At 35.0% G+C, this 21,646-nt stretch overlaps 1 protein-coding gene across 5 annotated transcripts in view; it reads left to right on the forward strand.

Moving 5' to 3' along the window:
• LOC139148327 (adenylate cyclase type 2-like) overlaps nucleotides 1-21,646 on the forward strand; it is a 158,831-nt gene that overhangs the window by 53,417 nt on the left and 83,768 nt on the right. For 4 of the 5 annotated variants that reach the window (XM_070719708.1, XM_070719713.1, XM_070719707.1 and 1 more), the window contains exon 2: nucleotides 12,178-12,307. The exons of the other annotated variant lie outside the window; for it this stretch is intronic. The gene's annotated coding sequence lies outside the window, so the exon portion shown is untranslated. The remainder of the gene's footprint in view (nucleotides 1-12,177; nucleotides 12,308-21,646) is intronic. 5 annotated transcript variants of the gene reach the window in all.

Here is a 21,646-nt window from a genome sequence, read left to right on the forward strand (position 1 = left end):
ATGCATCACTGCAGTTGCTAGAAATTCAGATTTAATTGATACATCAAATATGTATAACATGCAGGCATCATTTCCTGTATGTTAAAAATTCTTTTCAAACTTGGAGGTTCCACATTAGTATGGCTGTTCATTTCATTCTTTCCAGTGTATTAGATTGGTATTGGATTTTATCATAATGGTACTTACAGGATTGATATCTTGGTTTGACATTTGTGCTGCAAATCATTTTCAGAGTACACCATCACATTAAAACCCCTTTATACTTGCCATGGCACACATGGCTTCAAATACTATTAAGAAAATTATAAATCTCCAGAAACATTATATTTTGCTTCCATAGACCTTGGACTAAAGAGTGGAGGGGGGGCTGTGTTATATATTTGCTGCAGGTGAAAGAAAAGACAGTGACTAATGTACCAAGCCATCTGTCTCAGACTAGACAGTGTGTGATCTGCCATCTCCAATTGCAATTACACCCAGCAATTGGAGTTGCTGTTTTATTAGTATTGTATACCTCCACCCATCATCAATGTTCTTTAGCAGAGTGTCGTGTTTCTGAACAGTCATCACATCGTCATTCCGATTTGTTCCAATTTCCTACAGTTTAGACTCAATCGTACATTACCTGCCAATAACCTTCTTTCCACTGATGTCCTGCCCTGTACATCAGAGTCAACCATCTTTATCATTTTAATAAAAACAGAATAAATTAAAACAAAGAATACCAGCTGATGGGTATCAGAGTTTGAAGTATATGACAATGATAGGAAGTATGCATTCTCCGTGTGATGGGTTTCTAAATTTGCACTCCGTGAACAAGGAATGGTGATTTAACATTCTGAAACAAACATTTCTGCAGGTGAAAAGGAGAAATTACTTCAGAAAATCGTACATAGTAGAAGCTCCCTGAGGTTCATAGTGTTGAACTGCTTGGATACTTTGCTATTACTATATGGTATCAGGATTTGTATGCAAGGAACAATAGACCAGGCTATGAGCATAGCTGGAAAGTGCTGACAAAATGCTGTACTTGAAAGCTTCCACAGCTTTGCAGTAGCACAACTGTGAGGTCTATTACCGGGCTTGTTTGAAGCATTTGTCAGTAAATTTAGTGAGTGAATGTGTAAGAACATTTGTTACTCACTACAGAGGACATTCAATTGACTATGGGCTATAAAAATCACCAGAATTAACGTGTAAAGTACTGAGTAAGTCGATTCTCTCCATCAAATCTCCGCGGGATTCATTGCACCCTTTGCCTTGCTAATGAGCAATCCTATCCTCATGGGTGCATGGCAATGACGCAGTGTTCACTGCAAGGAGACTCGGACAATATCTGAAGGTAAATGTTAACTTTAATTCAATTATGTCAATAGTACAATAAAATCTCGTTATCACTTCCTTTGGTCATTACACTGTCTCCGGTTTGCCAGGGATCAAATGTTTGAATCCTCTGGACATATTCCCCATCCAATAAAATGCAGAGAAAGGATATTCTGGATCAGGCAAAAATCAAGAGCACAGGTTGTCCAATTGCTGTGATGAGCTTCATGGGTGTTACAGCAGATGGTGAAATTTGTTGTACAGTGAAAATGAACCATCAAAATTTCACCCTATACAACAGAACACAAGCTCAACCCATTTTACTTCCATGTTCAGCCTAATCTATCAAAATGATAGGGAGTAAAATGGGATCTGCAGGGATGAAAATCCTTGATTATGGTATCATAGACTCCTTAGAGAAATTTGGGACATATTCCTAAATGTAGTACATCTGCTCTTCCATGTATGTGCCTATGTAATTCATACTTTGCATACGGTTATCATTTTCCATTTAAAATTGTTTATATATAAACAATTTGCAATTAATCGTTTTTCTGTAGAATTTAAACTGGTTCATATATAAACAATTTGCTTTCTGTGAAATCCCATCAGGAGTATGCCTCTTCAAGATTATCTCTGTTTTTGATGAGGAACCCATTCAAAATGAACAAACTTTCCTTGATTGACCTTACTTTCACTAGTTGTATCAATATCTGTGCATTTGAAAAAACTGAAACTTACCTTCCTTAAGAAGACAGTTCCTGTTGTCTTAGGAGATCCTATCCATCATTGATAAAAACCGACATTATCGTCGTTTGTAAAATTGTTCAGTGTGGGTCCACTATTCTACAGTTTTGCATTATTGACAGTATTTTATAAAACCGTCATTCATTTTCATTTCGAGGGCTAGGGAAATGTGCACCTCAGGGCAAAATTCTCTTGGTAGGACAAATATGTCGAGTGGTAACACATTTCAAAGATGTTCCAAAAGAGTAAGAAAAGGTGCCACTTTAAAGTAACCATCTATTGTAAATGAGATCAAACATAGCAGTACAGGAGTAGCAATCTGTGAAATGCTGTAGAAAAACACAACCAGCTGCTCAAACTTATTTCCTTTTAGAGGAGTAATATTAATTAAATGAGATTAATCTAGTGTAAATTGCAATTTCCTCATGTCCCAACCACCATTTCCTGTGGTTTTCTTTGCTTTCATTGAAAAACTTTGGCAAAGATCACCATTCATCACTTTTTTGATAAAATTCAGAGTGAATACTTCAATTGCATTTATTCTCTGTTGTAAAATTCTTTTAAAAAGTCAAACAGAATAGCCAGCTTGAGGTCTCAAGAGTGTGTTTTTAATGTTTGTTGCTAATTTTGGAATTTGCCCCCAAGGCTGACATAAAATCAGGATTACAAAAGAAGGTACGGTAGTGTTCTTCCGTATAAGGTGCGGGAAATGGATTGACTAGCTGACATATTTTGAAGTGGATCTCATGATGAAGGTAAACAAGCCGTTCATAAATTGAAATATCAGGATCTGTCTGTTGAATCCTTAAGTTAACCTTTTAAATTGAAGAAAGTTCCGATTGCTTATACTGTCGTGTTATCAGAAAGCACAAGGCCACACCCAGTTGAAATTCTACTCAGGTATGCTGCAGTTTCCTGTTATAGCAGAAAGCAAGTCAAGTATGACTGGAGCCCTTCCTCTACAGATCATCAAGTTTCTAATGTTTTCAGACCCATCTTTAAAACATGTGGACAGAGGAGACATACATTTTTACTTCGGAATCGACATCAAGAAAAATTTCAATTCACTTCGCAGAAAATGTAGATCGGGCAAACCTATCCCAAAGTTTGTTTCAAGTTTGTTTCATATTGTCAAGCCAGATGGATCTTACAGGTAAATTTTAACCATTGTAGTATCCATGTCTACAAGATAGATATGATTCTTAGCAGAAAATGTTTTATTGTACAAAGCTTGTATTAAATTTGTATAGTTTTCATAGATAAATCTTTCATATATGCTATGAAAGATATATTAAAATTACTGTTTTTTAGCTCACATTTGGTTATACCAATGTGAGTTTATCGTATAAGCTGAAGTCGATGGCGTCTGTATGTATGTGTGTATGTATGTATGTATGTATGTATGTATGTACGTACAGTATGTCCGTCAACATCAAAAACACGCAAACCGCTGCACATTTCAGCTTGGTATTTGGTATGTGGATGCATCCTGGGCTATAGATAGGATTTTGTTCAAATGAAGTCTGCATTGCTAAAATTATGCAAATGAGCTTACAAAATGTGAAAATGGTCAAGAATTAATATCTCGAGAACCGCGGTTTTGATTGCTTTGAAAATTTGTGTGCAAGTACCTTAGGTAAACCTTATACAGTTTTATGAATATTGTGAAGATATCCTTAATGTTGTATTTTTACTGAATTTTTTGGTGATTTTTCTCATTTTCAGTAAAAATTATTCTTCTCTGAAACCGCCAGCCCAATTGCTCCCAAATTTGGGTTGGATCTTTGCGAGGGTGTTACGCTTCTAATTTGTTGAAATTATGACAAATTTGGGAAAATTACTATTTTGGAGCAATTTTGTCATTTTTGGTCAAAAAATCTTAAACAGTATTTTCTTTTTAAAACCCCTGGACAGAGAGCTTTTGTATTTGGTACACAGACGTACAGAGATGACAATAGTCAGATATGTGGAAATTGTCCTGAAATATACAAATTTGTATTTTTAAGACAATATTGTCATTTTTGGTCAAGAAAACTTAATCTCAAAATTACTTGTTTGATAGCTTTGTAATTTGGTATAAAGTCCCGGGGATGTTATTAGATACATTTTCTGCTCAAAGTGTCGGGAAACCCCCAAAGTTGTATATTTTAGGTAATTTTCTCAGTTTGTGACCTTAAATGACCTACACCAACCCAGGATATGTTGTGAGACAGTTTTGAAGGCTGTGAACATAATTTTGTCATATTTGGTATCAATTTGCAGGAAAATTTGATCCAGAAAACAAAGCTTAGGTGAATTTTTTCATCGCGGACCAATTTTTGCAACTTTCTATGTAAGACATACAAGAACTGATGAGAAATTTGGATCCGGGATAATTCCAGATGTTGTAATCACCATCCACAGTGAAAGGCATTTCACCATCGGTAACTAACTTAAGTGCTGTTTACATTAGAATGATAACACTCATGGCATTAATTAAAAAATTCCCAAGGTTGTAAATATATTTCCTGTCATCTGGCATTATGTAATACCAAGGGATGGAACATTTGATATTCAGGAGGGGGTAGGATCTAGAAGATTGATGAGGTAGCATTACTTTTTTACCGGATCCCTTGTACATCTTTTTACCCACTCCCACCTTTTCTTCTTATCAAACCTTCTCTGTCTATTTTTTGTTGATGACATTTGTATTTAGGATCTGCTTGTCCCATTGCTATAGAAGTTGATATGCATGTTCCTAAAGATGACCTCCAGTACCTAAGTCGGAGACCTTATTTGCTTTTGTCATTCTTGTTTTTCCTGATTTAAATATTTCTCGAATGGACCAATTCAAACCGAATGTGAGCACACTGTCCTTGACGGTATTTTTAAAGAAAAGGATCTTCATTATCAATTTTCTATGATCACAGAGTAAATGATATTGATCCAGTTGTCATGGAAGTGTCTCCACGTAATGCTGCACTGTTTATATATCAAATTTACATATTCGTAACCTTAATTTACTGTACATAAAGATGTGTAAGGAAATATTAAAGGGGTCACTGACATTAGATGGGATAGAACAATTGTATGAAAGTACTGATGAATTCAGAATCTGTGATTTGCACTGATAAGCTGGATTCACCTATTTTACTTATTTATCAGTTTTTACGATGTACAACCCAGACATGGGTCCCAAATTTTGCAAATTTTGTAAATACAGTGCAAGATTCCAGTCGGCTGTTTTCACCAACTTCTGATTTTGGTTTGCTGCCTCTTAACGATGCATAGGCAAGTCTGGATCCTAAACAATTTATTCTTTCACATACAACTTCAATTGAGGTTCAGGTGTGAATATGATTAATCTCAGTTATCCAATGATAAAATGTTGCAGCAGTATGATTTCCAATCAGAAACATAGGGACATATTTACAAGTCAAATATATCCTCAATATTAAAAATAATACACATGAGGCTGTTCCTTGACTTGTTGTATTGAGATGAATTACAACTGATATGTACTGACAATAGAAAAGTTTTAAAACAGAAAGGTGGCAGCAAAATTTGTGACCCAATTGTTTCACACCAAAACACTGGAATTTAAGAGACATCTGTGTATACGAAACTTCCTTGTTACTGGGTAATAACATTTTATATTGTGTACAAGCTCTCATGTGTGACTTCAAGCAGCAGGAAAGCTTTTCAACACATTTATGGCCTTTGCTTGTCCTTTGCAACACAAATACTTATGTCTCTGTTTATAGCCCAAAACTGACATTTTGTTTGTTCCTGCATGGTTCTCTTGAACTTTTCCCCAGTTCTGTTCACCAAAATAACTATCAGTACTAAACCACAGTGAAGATTTCAATTTCCTGCCATGCCAGTCAAGCCTTCAACATTTCAACCAGTTTTGAGTACCATTTCCAGAAACCCCTTTATGTTCCAACAGACATGTATCGTTCACACGTCTTTCACAACTTTTGTTCCTCGTCATATGAATGTTAATCTTTACGTCAGAGGAATTCACAGTTTATTTCCTTTGACGTTTAAATTCATATACTGACAAGATTACTCCCATGAACTGGTGACAGACTCTGCTGGTGATGTGTACCTTTGCGTTACCATGAACATAATACACATAATATTGAAAGGTAGTTCTCAAACTACCAGGATTTGTGTCAAGTACATCGTATAGAGGTATTTTCTGAGACACATAGCGTCATGGACAATACCGTAGCATAAGATGTATGAGGACATTAACAATGGTATTTTGTGAATAACTTTTTTATGTACACCTTTTTAGCTTACATATGTTCACACACTTGAGCAAATGTTGCAGCGATGTCTGCCTGTCATACATTGCGATATCTCATGAATGGCGTATCAGATCAGAATTAAATCTGGAGCTTAGATTAACTTTCCAAGTAGCAAGAACTGATTAGTTTTTGGAGAGTGGCTTGTATATTTTATGCTTGTTTGCATAATTAATTATTGTAGGAAAAAACCAATATACATTGATAATGGCAGCACACAATTCGATGAGAATTGCTACAACTGTTGATCAATTTAGGATCTATCAGTGGTGAAAAAAATTAAGAGATGAGATGTATGTTAATTTCCAATTTGCATATTTAATTAATTTAAATTTCCTAATTATTGACATATATCTGAATTGACTCGATCAAAGTTGACACATATACATTTTCAAAGTAATTTAGCATTTTTACAATGGCTACTTAGTAATTTGCATATTTAACAAACCTTCCTAATTAGGGATGTATAATTGTCTGGATTGACTTCATCAAAGTTGATGAAACTTGCTATGTACATTGAAGATACTATGATATAACAACAATGAAAGTGGTTCAGCATTTAAGGTCAGTTAATTACTAATTAGCATATTAAAGAACTTTCTTAATTAGGAATGTATATCTGAATTGACTAGGTCAAAGTTGATAAAACTTGCTATGTACATTGAAGCTACTGTAATATAATAATAATAATAATAATAATAATAATAATGGTTTATTTTTCACCCTATGGTGACCTATTGGTCAGATTGACGGGGATTACATGACTTGAAAAAAAAATTAAAAAAGTGAATAAATAACAAAGGCGAAAAGTTTACTAAAATCATACATAAAAAGCAAAAGTAATCTTTAAAAGCAAGTCAAAAAACAAACAACAATATAAAAATGACCAAGGACAACAATACAAAATAAAACTGGTCAAGTGAAATGAATAGGTACAGGGAGACAACATAAAACTGATAACATAATGAAATTCTCAACTTAAAAGACGGACACTGTAAACAACTGGGCTGATTTCCTTACGTTTGGTTCTGCATCTAAATGTCACTCTATGATTAAAACGGGTGTCATATATGTGGTGCGTTACATCAGGAAGTAAAAAGTGCAGTTTGCTATCAGGGTTAAAAATACTAGACGCAAATTTCTTGCAAATGAGCAGGCGTCTTGCTTCAAGCGTTTCCATATTCATCAATTTGAGGGCTTCTCTGTAGGGTGAGATAACGTTATTGCAAGTCACTTAGCATTTTTATTTCAGGTAATCACTTATTTGTATTTTGAAAGAAGTTTTCTTAATAAGGGATACATATCTAAATGGACCTGATAAAATTTGATGAAGCATGCTATGTACATTGAAGACACTATGAAAACAACTTTTAAAGTGCATTCTACATATGTATATGCAGTCTTTAAAAGCTAAACATTCCGTGTTTAACATACTTAGAGGAACAAGAGCTTGCAAAAGGCATACAAAACAAAAATGCAGAACAATTCATCAAAAGTTACAGCTATACCGGCCCTTTAATTGATATCTTCAATCACGGTGAAGTTACCATGGTTCAATCTGGCAGTAACTCTCACCCTAAGTTTGACATCAAAATCTAAAATCGTGGAGGAAAACTCATGCGATGAATTGTTTCTTGGAGATACTGAAGTTTTAATACAGTCATGAAGTTTAGAGTTCAGTCTTTGGTAAATGATATTTGTGTGAATAATATTAAAAATTACTCAGAGAAGCACAATTACATTGCCAAAATTTTGATTTTTCTACAAGATTTTGATTAAACAAACTTGTTTCAAAATTATTTTTTATACTCCAAAACTAATGAGACCATTTCAGAATTACAACACAGCACAAACAGACTAAATATTCGGTGAAAGACCTCATGAAATTTCACAACCCAGACAAGACACTCTATGATCACTTCACAAGATTATTTTTGGTCAGGCATTTGAAGTCATCTCTGTGATATCATTTTGTCGGTATTCTATTTCAGTCCGTCTATAAATAACTTTTTGTCTTCATCCCATAAATCTTTGTGAAACTGTCAGGCATCTTGCCAACTCAGCCTGTATTATTATCAAATGCCCTGGTTATTATCCGGAGCGGAGATATTTTAGTCGTCATATATAAGATTGCGTCAGATTTATTATCAGACAGAAATGCAGTTTGCTTGTGGTGTGTACAGTTTGTAATGTCAAGTGATTGAACTTCCACAAGTAGCTCTGTACTGCTTCTGTATTAAATTATTGAATTGATTATGTCACAAATAATTTAAATATGTCACGAGTTACAAGTACTGTCCCTAATTGCTAATTTCAGGGAATGTTTCAATAATAGGATTGATCTTCATGATTTATCAGAAAAAGCAACCACGCTGTCGCCAAACATGACAGCTTAGAAGTAATCCCAACGCAAAATGTTAAAAATATGAATTTTATGATTTCCCAAGGCAATCAATAATTTAGCATACTGACAGAAATATGATCCAAAGACTATGCAATCAAGTGAGGGGAAAATATTTAATTAACAAACCCTTCATATTTCTGTTCAGTTTTAATTCAAGAATCCATTGGAGTTTAATTGGGGATGCTAAGCTTTTATGAGCTGTTTGAAATATTGAGATTCATGAACAGTTAACGGTGTTGGAGAGATTGATATCACATCCCGTATGTGCTTCTCTAAATTATACTTAAAATTTCCAACATTGCAAATTCAGATTCTTGGTAGCCCTTGGGATATTGTAACATTTTAGGTACAATGTATCGATCTGATTAATTTCCATTGAAATGATGCATGTAATTTTGTTCGATCTGATTAATTTCCATTGAAATGATGCACGTAATTTTGTTCAAATGAATGAGGCACATGAGGATAAATGATAGATCTCAAAACAATACCATTGCAGAATTGAGTGAAAGATTATGATGTTGAAAAAAGTTGCTTCGAAATTGTGAGAAAGTGAGTGTAACTGAGAAGCACATAAAACACTGAACTTTTTGCATTCAAAAAAGTTTAAACTTCAAAGTCATGTCATATTATTATGACATTATTATTATCATTTTACATATAGAAACTCTGGGAGCTATTTATATCAATTTAAGACTCATGTACGTACTGGTATGTTTATGTACCGTATGTATGTATATATGTATGTAGGTGTATATCTGTAAGTCTGTTTGTATGTATATGTATGAAATGTACTGTATATGTGTGTATACATACACATCTGTACTGCAGAACCCCTTAATGCACTGCTGTTTTAGTATTTGGTGCATCGATTCATCATGGATTGGAGATGTGATATGGCTTCAGTAAACACATGAGCAACATAGCTGTGGAATTGAGCAGAAAATTTGAAATGATCCAAATTCAAAATCTCCCTGACAGGGAGTTCCTTATTAAAATTATTGATAGTATGGTTTGAAGATAACTTAATTTGTAGACCACTTCATCTTATTCTTCCATCCTTTCTATTTTTCTTTTATTTTTTGTGAACTTTTTACAACATTTGTAGTTTCTTCTCTTGGAATGCACACACCAGTTGGTCGCGAACCTGATCTGAGTTGCTAAACACCAATGAACCTTCATTGGTGTTTAGCAACTCAGATTTATTCAACTTACAGTCAAACTAGCAACGTTTGTCCTTTTAATTTGAGGGCAGTTTTTCTAATTTTTTGCTACAACATTATCACAGGAACTGATTTCTTGCTTTGAAATCTTGTGTACATACTGTAAAACACTTTGAATTAGCTGCATGCTTTTTAGCAATTTTGGATTTGCATTGCAATCAGCAGATTGTTAATTTAGCTGAAAACACAACTTAACCATAGTTAATATAGGCAAAAGTTTAAATTAGGGCATCTTAAATTAGCGAATTTAAACACTTAGCTAAATTAGCTAAAAAAAGAATGCTAGCTAAAAAACAAATGCACTATATCCACTCTGTGAGTGTGCCTATACCCAAATAATTCCAGGAGATTCAATTGAAGTTTTGAAGAGTAGCATTCTGCAATGTCTTTCATAGTGAAGCAACTTGATCCATACCTTAGCTTTGTGTAGATGGATCGTACATTGGCACTACATAAATACTTGATTAGATACAGTAAAAAAGTGCCAAATGGCTAAGTTGATATCAGTAGTCATTTTATGTCTTTATCTTGGGAAATCAGAAAGCTTATAGGAAAGCAGGCCAGACAATTTATTTCCACTTTGAGTTTCAAAAGCAAATAAAATGCATTTGATAAAATTCATGGCATGCTGGTTTGTGGAGCGACTGTGATGCAATTCCCGCAAAACTATTCAGTCGGTATGAAATATTGAAAGAAGAAGTCTGTAGAATGAAATCTAAAAGCTCTTAAATTTCTCACTTTTTCATTAAACAGTGAAAGTGTTGCTGGGGACATTGATAACTAATTCATGGTGGTTACAGAGCAAGGCAATCCCCATTGTATACATTCATTGCTTGTGGCAGTTGTGACAAGTGTTGCATACAGTGTTCAGCAGCATAGATTCAGTCTCTCCACTGTATATTCTTCAAGATGTCCTGCACAAGATGCAGTGAAAATTTAGTCTGAAATTATTCCTATGCAGCGTGCACATAAAGCTTGAAGACTTAATGTGAAATACAGATAACTACTACCTGTTTTTTTTCAAGGAAAGTATGACGTGCATGAATTATCTGAACTAGATTCAGACTTACGGATCGTGGTGCCAGCATAATTTCAGCTGAATACTTAAATTAACGAGCAAAACCTATTCATTTTTTTCTCCAAAGTTCATTGTCCACTGTCGATATTACTGCCTGTACAGCAATTTATTGACATCTTGACAGGAATCCACAATAAATTAACCTCCGCTGAGTGCATTACTTTGAGGACACTCCAAGGTCATGCCCTAACTGAGTTTTTAGTTTCAATTATCAAGCCATTGAATGGCAGACAACAACAGAGGTTAGCTAGGTCATATACACCACCTAACATGTTCAATATGCATCAAATTTTGCAACTAATGAAGCATATCAGACCCCTTAATGCCTTGTTAATTAGCAGTGGACCAAAAGAAACTTCTGGTGATTGCCAATCAGAGCAGTATGATTATTTCAAATTTGATACATAATTATACAAGACTTCTGGTCAATGAATATCCTGCATGACTAACGACTCATATTTGCAAACTTCAAACAGTCCCAACAATTACACTTTGCATAAGTGAATACGCTTATTCAGAAAATCAAATACTGCATGAATTTTAATGGTTGAAAAATATTGTTAAATTTGATGAATGTAATTTACATGTTAGAACCTGGATTCTTCTCGAAAATTTATCATACTGGTATATTATACATGGATGAAGGTTGTTCAATATTTGTAAGATCAAAACATGATATCAACTATTTATGGATAAGCAGTTCTGAGCGTCCTCTTCATCCAAAACCTCAGAGAAATCTGTGCAATATGTCAGATAAAGTAGGTCGGTTGATTTAGTCCACCAAGTGTCAATAAATCACAGATACATCTCCCTAGAGTTGGAACTTATTTTGGATCGAGCTCTATAATAAATGGAAAGTCAATACACTCTGTAGTCTGTGGGACATCCATGCGTCCATAAAGTCGTGCTATTTGTAGCTGAATTGATAGCCTACCAATTCAAGCTGTGAGGGGTTAACCCTAGCTTATCATGATCATCATATCCAACCCAAGCTGTGAGGGGTGACACCCCTAGCCTGTCATGTCCTCATTCCAGTATCAAAACTCTTGTAACTCTATCAGTTCCTTAGTTGGGAGGCATTCTAAATGATTTCATCTTTTCATTTCACAGATTTCAGGATAATTTTTTGACCGCCTTTCACCGTTGAACATTACTTCATTGCAAACATCTGCTGGAGAGAGTTTTTGAAATTGGAAATGCTGACAAGATATGAACTCTGGATGAGACAGTTTTAGTCTTGGTAAGTCTTTGTGATTTGTTTGTGAAATTTGTTGGATAAGGTGATCTGACCTTCAATTAAACGTGATCTTAGAAATACAGACTAACTTGTTGTAATGAAATAATAATAAAAAGCATTGCTGACCTCCACATACCCTGCAAAGAAAAACCAAAATGTATCAATTCAGCCATAATTATCCTTTAAATTGAAAACATTGCCTGAGTCATAATGTGGCATCCCAATGGCATATAGACTTACCATTATTGAAATTAAATTCACTGATTTTATAAAGAGTATTATATAGAGTATCATTACATAATCTTCATTGTATAAAATTTTCAAAATATTGTCCCAATATTTGTACTGTGTTCTGTAGTTATTCTTCTCTGCTTGTCACAAAAAAAATCAGGGCATAGTTAAGTTTTGAAGATTTACTCGTCTCTGGCTTACATCCATGTATTCATTAAATCTATTATAATAGTGATAATATCAATGATGTTATTTCTGCCGTGCATCAGCATTCAGACTATTGACATTCCCAGGTGACTTAATTCCCTGCCTTACTGACATGGTCAGTGTCCAGACTTAGGCAAGTGCTGTACAGGTATCTCATCTGTCTCATGCTTTCGCTATGTTTCTCTAGCCCCATTTATACGTTAATATTTGGAGGATTTGGTTCTGATTGCAGGGAGACCATGATAAATTATGCAAATTTGAATTATGCAAATTAAGTTTTTTCAAAATATTAGCACGTTTTAAGGGTTATGGTTTGGATAAAATAGTAAATAAAGAGACTAATCCCAGTCTTTTGCTCTTCTCCAGCTGGTACATGTTTAACGTATTAGAAGTCCACACAGACCATTCCTACTTCACTTGTATTAAAGTTCAAATATCGTTTTGTAGTCTGGAGGCAAACTCTATAGTTGATAGTCTTCCTGCTGTAGCAAATCTTTCTGCAGATTGGAAACTGGTTTTTGCCATTTGACTGTGGCTGGGCAGATTCTGAGACAGCAGGTTAAATCAACAATGTGATGATACATCATAGGCAGCAATCATGCTGTGGAATGCCTTGATCTGTCAAAGCTTTGTGAATATCTGTATCTCAAGATCTCATTGTAGAGGGGGACATGACATGCATTTGTGATTACTTTAAGGGGAATTTTATTTAGGTAGGGGAATTGGTGCAAATTCACACTTTTGAGTTAGGGGCAGTGGATAATTAAAACACGCGCACGGTAAACGCAACTTCTGTGTTTGGGGGGAGGGGGGTTTGGCTGTATTTTGATTACCGTGCGTAAATATCGCACTACAAGTTTTCCTATCGCAACATCTCACTATACGTTTTTCCGTATCACAAAATATTGCGCCACATTGTTTGGCGTGTACAAGGCCAGGACGGCATCGGCCGCTACACCAGCATTCTTTTGACATACATGTGAATCAGTGCACGAGTAAAATATCGTAATAATCATTTTGGATGCACTGTTTCAATCATTCTATTGGTTGTGTCATTGTTGAGTTGGCACTGAACAGAGATTAATTTTAGAGGGGGTACGTGGGGCACATACAGAATGAGGCTTGGTTGGATTTTCGCACTTCCAAACTTTCGTTTAGGGGAGAGGGAGGGGGGTTGAGGACAAACGCACTTAGTTTCGTTTACCGTGCGCATGTTTTAATTAGTCCCCACGGACACCGTCCGGGGGGACTTATAGGTTTGGTCATGTCCGTGCGTCCGTGCGTGCGTCCGTGTGTCAGTGCGTCCGTGCGTCCGTCCGTTCACGCAGATATCTCAAAGATGCCTGAAGCGATTTCATTCAAACTTGGTACAAGGATTACTTCATATGTCATACAGATGCACGTCGATTTGTTTTGTGATACAATCCAATATGGCTGCCAGGCGGCCATTTTATTACGATTTTTTCATGTACAGAGCCATTACTCAGGCATGTTTCAATCGATTTTATTCAAACTTGGTACAAGGACATTGACCAATGACATAGATATGCACATTGATTTGTTTTGTGATACAATCCAATATGGCTGCCATACGGCCATTTTGTTTCGATTTTTTTCATGTACACAGCCATAACTCAGGCATATCTCAACCGATTTTATTCAAAGTTGGTACAAGGACATTGACCTATGTCAGACATATGTACTTCAATTTGTTTTGTGATACAATCCAATATGGCTGCCAGGCGGCCATTTTATTACGATTTTTTCATGTACAGAGCCATTACTCAGGCATGTTTCAATCGATTTTATTCAAACTTGGTACAAGGACATTGACCAATGACATATATATGCACATTGATTTGTTTTGTGATACAATCCAATATGGCTGCCATACGGCCATTTTGTTTCGATTTTTTTCATGTACACAGCCATAACTCAGGCATATCTCAACCGATTTTATTCAAAGTTGGTACAAGGACATTGACCTATGTCAGACATATGTACTTCAATTTGTTTTGTGATACAATCCAATATGGCTGCCAGGCGGCCATTTTATTACGATTTTTTCATGTACAGAGCCATAACTCAGGCATATCTCAACCGATTTGATTCTAAATTGGTACAAGGACATTGACCTGTGTCATACATATGCACATTGATTTGTTTTGTGATACGATCCAATATGGCTGCAGATGGCCATTTTATTACGATTTTTTCATGTACAGAGCCATAACTCATGCATGTTTTCAACTGATTTTATTCAAACTTGGTACAAGGACATTGACCAATGTCATAGCTATGCACATTGATTTGTTTTGTGATACAATCCAATATGGCTGCCGTACGGCCATTTTGTTTCGATTTTTTTCATGTACACAGCCATAACTCAGGCATATCTCAACCAATTTTATTCAAACTTGGTACAAGGACATTGACCTATGTCAGACATATGCACTTTAATTTGTTTTGTGATACAATCCAATATGGCTGCCAGGCGGCCATTTTATTACGATTTTTTCATGTACAGCGCCATAACTCAGGCATGTTTCAACTAATTTTATTCAAACTTGGTACAAGGACATTGACCAATGTCATAGCTATACACATCAATTTGTTTTGTGATACAATCCAATATGGCTGCTGTGTGGCCATTTGTTATGATTTTTTCATGTACAAAGCCATAACACAAGCATATCTCAACCGATTTGATTCAAAGTTGATACAAGGACATTGACCTGTGTCACACATATGCACATTGATTTGTTTTGTGATACGATCCAATATGGCCGCCATGTGGCCATTTTATTATGATTTTTTCATGTCCTGAACTACAACTCAGACATGTATCAAGCGAATTTATTCAAAAGTATTTTTATCACAGACCTAATGGAGAGGACTCTATCCTCTCTTAGGACCTGTAATCAAAGTACCCATTAACAAGTGGGGACTGTGTCATCAACGATGACTTGTTATCCATGGCCCTTACATTGGTATGAATTCAGTGCTGTTACCCATAACATATAGCTGAAGGAACAGGCAACTTGCTTGTGCAAACTAAATATACCAACTTACAAAAATGAAACACAGGCTAAAACAACATAAGAAACGTAAAAAGTGTAATCACGGTCCCCATGGTCTAATCAATAGCATTATTGCAGTACCGAACATGTTATTAGTTGTAATAATGGATCAAAAGTATCTGAAAGGTATTATGACACTGTGTTTTCCAATCATAATAGAAATTCATACAAAAGTGACAAAGGCCTCTAATAATACACACCCTTGTGACATCAGGAGCTGATTATAAGTATACAGACTTATGAAATAGAAATCAGGATTGATTTGCTAGTAACACTCATTTTTTATGATAGCCTTTTCAAAAGTCAATATTGATTTTTGTAATTGCATGTAATTCAATCACCCACAAGATAATTTACCTATTTAAACAAAGCTTTAGAAATATGAGAAGACAATATCGACATCTGTATTTGTCAGAGTGATTAGATTTCAAGACCAAAGTGGCACAACTTTTCTATTCATAATGACAATTAAATTGATATGTGCAGTCATCTGTACAATCATAAGGTATTTTTCGTTTTCCTTTTTCACATTTATCAGAAATCTTTAAGACATTTTTTTGACATTAATAACATCACTCACTAAGTTGTGTGCACCCAGACTTTATCAAATTGATGCAGTTGTTTTAGAATTGTGGATCAACACAGAACCACAAATACAGATAAAATTAAGATATAAGTAACTAGTAGACGTCACAATTTATAAAATGTGCATTATATTTGTCCTGTGCAACATAGCAGTTATTATATTTGTTTTCTCCCAAATTGTTTACTAATGTGTTATTTTAACTCCTACCTGCTGCTATCAGCAATGCACTGCAGAGCTAATTATCAAACAGCTGGTTGTTTGTTGATAGTGTCTTTCCTCTACCATATCTCTCAATGTTCTGGAAATTTTAACTCCTTCCAAAGTGCTGCTTAAGTTGCTTTCTTATTTTGTTCTCAAATCTTGAGTGACATCGCATAGACGAGTCCTAATGTTTGGCTGATAGCTTCAAATTTATTTTTTGTGTACCTTGACATGATATCTCTATTTATATCGTGATAAAATCCCACTACATTATTGGCATATTTTGACATCGTATGTCAAATATTTTGCTTTTATACAAAATGGACAACATAATCTTGATTATCAATAGTAGTTTCCTTTGACTAATTTCATTTACATCAACATTATAACTTTGAAGTAATTGTTGGCTTACTTACCAATTATCTAAAACAATTGGTCTACTTGTCTTCAGATTTGATTTCAGCCGCTTTAAACTGATTCAGATGTACTCATATTGTTATGAATTACATTCAATAATTTCATCAGGTCAATATTTAAATCATTCAAAACAATACCAGACACAATAAAATCTGTTTCTTTATTAGTCCCCAGGGACGAAATCCCGGACGACTTATAGATTGGGTCATGTCCGTCCGTCCGTCCGTCCGTTCACGCAGATATATCTCAGACGTGCCTTGGTCAATTTCTTTCAAACTTTGCAAAAGGATAGTACCCTACCCCATACAGATGCACGTCGATTTGTTTCACAATGTGATCAAATTTGGCTCTGTTAGAGGATTTTTTAGTTTACACCTCCATAGACTCCCATGTATTTCGCAGTTCTCCATAGACTTCCATGTATAAGTCAGTTCTCCATAGACTCCCATGTATAAGGCCATTGAAGAAAAATAAAAATTTAGTTTCTCATCGTATTCATATTGCAAAAAGGATGCAGTGACACAGGTTTTAGTCCCCACGGATGAAGTCCAGGGGGCTTATAGATTGGTCATGTCCGTCCGTTCGTCCATCCGTGGGTCCATCCGTTCACGCAGATATCTCAGACATTTTGACAAAATGTCACGTGACCTCAGTGACCTTTGACGTCAAATATACATATATGTCCATAACTCAGTAACCACAAGTGCTACACCCTTCATATATGGTATGATTGGACACCTTATGACACCACATATTGTACCTCATTAATTATGTGCATATCTAATTTTGAGCGAGCCAATAGAGCTAGAGGTCTGATTTTTTGGTATATAGGGATAACTTTATAATAGCAATACTTTCTTTTGACAAAATGTCATGTGACCTCAATGACCTTTGACCTCAAATATACATACTTGTCCATAACTCAGTAAACCACAAGTGCTACACCCTTCATATATGGCATGATGGGACACCTTATGACGCCACATATTATACCTCATTAATTATGCACATATCTAATTCTGAGCAAGCTAATAGAGCTGGATGTCTGATTTTTAGCTCACATTTGGTTTTACCAATGTGAGTTTATCGTATAGGCTGAAGTCGATGGCGTCTGTATGTATGTGTGTATGTATGTATGTATGTATGTATGTATGTATGTATGTATGTACGTACAGTATGTCCGTCAACATCAAAAACACGCAAACCGCTGCACGTTTCAGCTTGGTATTTGGTGTGTGGATGCATCCTGGGCTATAGATGGGATTTTGTTCAAATGAAGTCTGCATTACCACAATTATGCAAATGAGCTTACAAAATGTGAAAATGGTTAAGAATTAATAACTCAAGAACCGCTTTTTTGATTGCTTTGAAAATTTGTGTGCAAGTACCTTAGCTTAACCTTATACAGTTTTATGAATATTGTGAAGATATCCTTAATTTTGCATTTTTGCTGAATTTTTTGGTGATTTTTCTCATTTTCAGTAAAAATTCTTCTTCTCTGAAACTGCCGGCCCAATCGCTCTCAAATTTGGGTTGTCTCTTTGCAAGGGTGTTACTCTTCTAATTTGTTGAAATTATGACAAAATTGGGAAAATTACTATTTTTGTGCAATTTTGTCATTTTTGGTCAAAAAATCTTAGACACTATTTTCTTTTTAAAACCCCTGGACAGACAGCTTTCATATTTCGTACACAGACGTACAGAGATGACAATAGTTAGATATGTGGAAATTGTCCTGAAATATAAAAAATTGTTTTTTTAAGACAATATTGTCATTTTTGGTCAAGAAAACTTTATCTCAACATTACTTGTTTGATAGCTTTGTAATTTGGTATAAAGTCCCTTGTTTGATAGCTTTGTAATTTGGTATAAAGTCCCGAAAGATGTTATTAGATGAATTTTCAGCTCAAAGTGTTGGGAAACCCCAAAATTTGTATATTTTAGGTACTTTTCTCAGTTTGTGACCTTAAATGACCTATACTAACCCAGGATATGTTGTGAGACAATTTTGAAGGCTGTGAACATAATTTTGTCATATTTGATACCAATTTGTAGGAAAATTTGATCCAGAAAACAAAGCTAAGGTGATTTTTTAGCTCACATTTGGTTTTACCAATGTGAGTTTATCGTATAGGCTGAAGTCGATGGCGTCTGTATGTATGTGTGTATGTATGTATGTATGTATGTATGTATGTAAGTACAGTATGTCCGTCAACATCAAAAACACGCAAACCGCTGCACGTTTCAGCTTGGTATTTGGTGTGTGGATGCATCCTGGGCTATAGATGGGATTTTGTTCAAATGAAGTCTGCATTGCCAAAATAATGCAAATGAGCTTACAAAATGTGAAAATGGTAAAGAATTAATAACTCAAGAACCGCTTTTTTGATTGCTTTGAAAATTTGTGTGCAAGTACTTTAGGTTAACCTTATACAGTTTTATGAATATTGTGAAGATATCCTTAATTTTGTATTTTTGCTGAATTTTTTTGTGATTTTTCTCATTTTCAGTAAAAATTCTTCGTTCTCTGAAACCGCCGGCCCAATCGCTCTCAAATTTGGGTCGTCTCTTTGCAAGGGTGTTACTCTTCTAATTTGTTGAAATTATGACAAAATTGGGAAAATTACTATTTTTGTGCAATTTTGTCGTTTTTGGTCAAAAAATCGTAGACAGTGTTTCCTTTTTAAAACCCCTGGACAGACAGCTTTCATATTTCGTACACAGACGTACAGAGATGACAATAGTTAGATATGTGGAAATTGTCCTGAAATATAAAAAATTGTATTTTTAAGACAATATTGTCATTTTTGGTCAAGAAAACTTTATCTCAACATTACTTGTTTGATAGCTTTGTAATTTGGTATTAAGCCTGGAGGGATGTTATTAGATAAATTTTCTGCTCAAAGTGTTGGGAAACCCCAAAATTTGTATATTTTAGGTACTTTTCTCAGTTTGTGACCTTAAATGACCTATACTAACCCAGGATATGTTGTGAGACAATTTTGAAGGCTGTGAACATAATTTTGTCATATTTGATACCAATTTGTAGGAAAATTTGATCCAGAAAACAAAGCTGAGGTGATTTTTTTCATTTTGGACCAATTTTTGCAACTTTTCTATGTAAGACATACAAAAACTGATGAGAAATTTGGATCCAGGATAATTCCAGATGTTGTAATCACCACCCACAGTGGATGGCATTTCACTGTCTGTAACTAACTTAAGTGCTGTTTACATTAGAATGATAACACTCATGGCATTAATTAAAAATCTTCAAGGTTGTAAATGTACTTCCTGTCATTTGGTCTTATGTAATACCAAGGGGTGGAACATTTGATATGCAGGAGGGGGTAGGGTTTAGAAGATCAATGATGTAGCATTACTTTTTTACCAGATCCCTTGTGCATTTTTTGCCCACTCCCACCTTTTCTTTTTTTATCAAGCCTTCTCTGTTTTTTGTTGTTGACATTTGCTTATGTATTTAGGATCTGCTTCTCCCATTGCTATAGAAGTTGATATGCATGTTCCTAAAGATGACCTCCAGTACCTAAGTTGGAGACCTTATTTGCTTTTGTCATTCTTGTTTTTCTGGTTTAAATATTTCTCGAATGGACCAATTCAAACCGAATGTGAGCACATAGTGTCCTTGACGGTATTTTTGGTATATAGGGATAACTATAGGAGAGAAATTATTTGACCAAATGTCATGTGACCTCGATGACCTTTTACCTAAAATATATGTTTATGTCAATAATAAGTAATCACAAGTGCTATGTCCTTTATATTTAGTAGGATGGGAGACCTTATGACAACACACGCTTTACCTCATTAATTATGCACATTAATCTAATTCTGGGAAAGCGAATAGAGCTAGAGGTCTGATTTTTGGCATGTAGGGATTAATTAGCAATGCAATTTTTTTTTTCAAAATGTCACGTGACCTCGATGACCTTTGACCTTGATCATACATATATATGCATAACTCAGTAGTCACAAGTTCTATACCCTTTAATTTTGATAGGATATTAGACCTTAAGATGTCACATCTTGTACCTCATTTATTATGCGCATATGTATTTCTTGGCTGGCCAATACAGCTAGAGGTCTGATCTTTTTTCCCGATTTAGAACCATAACGTAGACATGCCTCATGTGTTTCAAATTGGGAACAACGACATAGACCTATGTGCCCATAGATCTCAACATATACACTCCAGTGACTTCTTAATGACCACATTTCTCTGCCCCATCAAGACTAATAGTCCTATTACAAGTGGGGACTATGTCATCGTTAATGACTTGTTAAGTTATATAAAATATAAGCCAGCATGCAGAGCTGGTTTGGCATAAGTAGTTTAAAATAACTTGCAACAGCCTCAATGATCCTTTGAAACAGCTGCAGTGATATCGTATATGGGCTGTGTAAATTTAATACTAAAGTGTATAAAATTACCATAAAAGATTATTAACAGTTTTCTTATGTGACACATTGTTGCATGAGGTATTTGTAATTTCTCACATTGGCTTGGAATGAAAGATGTAAACTGATGAATGGAGAGTACAAGTTATCTGAACAAAAGCTTGTCTGACACAAACCAAGTGGATATGCCATATTTGCAAA

The sequence above is a fragment of the Ptychodera flava genome, chromosome 13 (genome assembly GCF_041260155.1).
Source record: "Ptychodera flava strain L36383 chromosome 13, AS_Pfla_20210202, whole genome shotgun sequence".
Classification (NCBI taxonomy): Eukaryota; Metazoa; Hemichordata; class Enteropneusta; family Ptychoderidae; genus Ptychodera; species Ptychodera flava.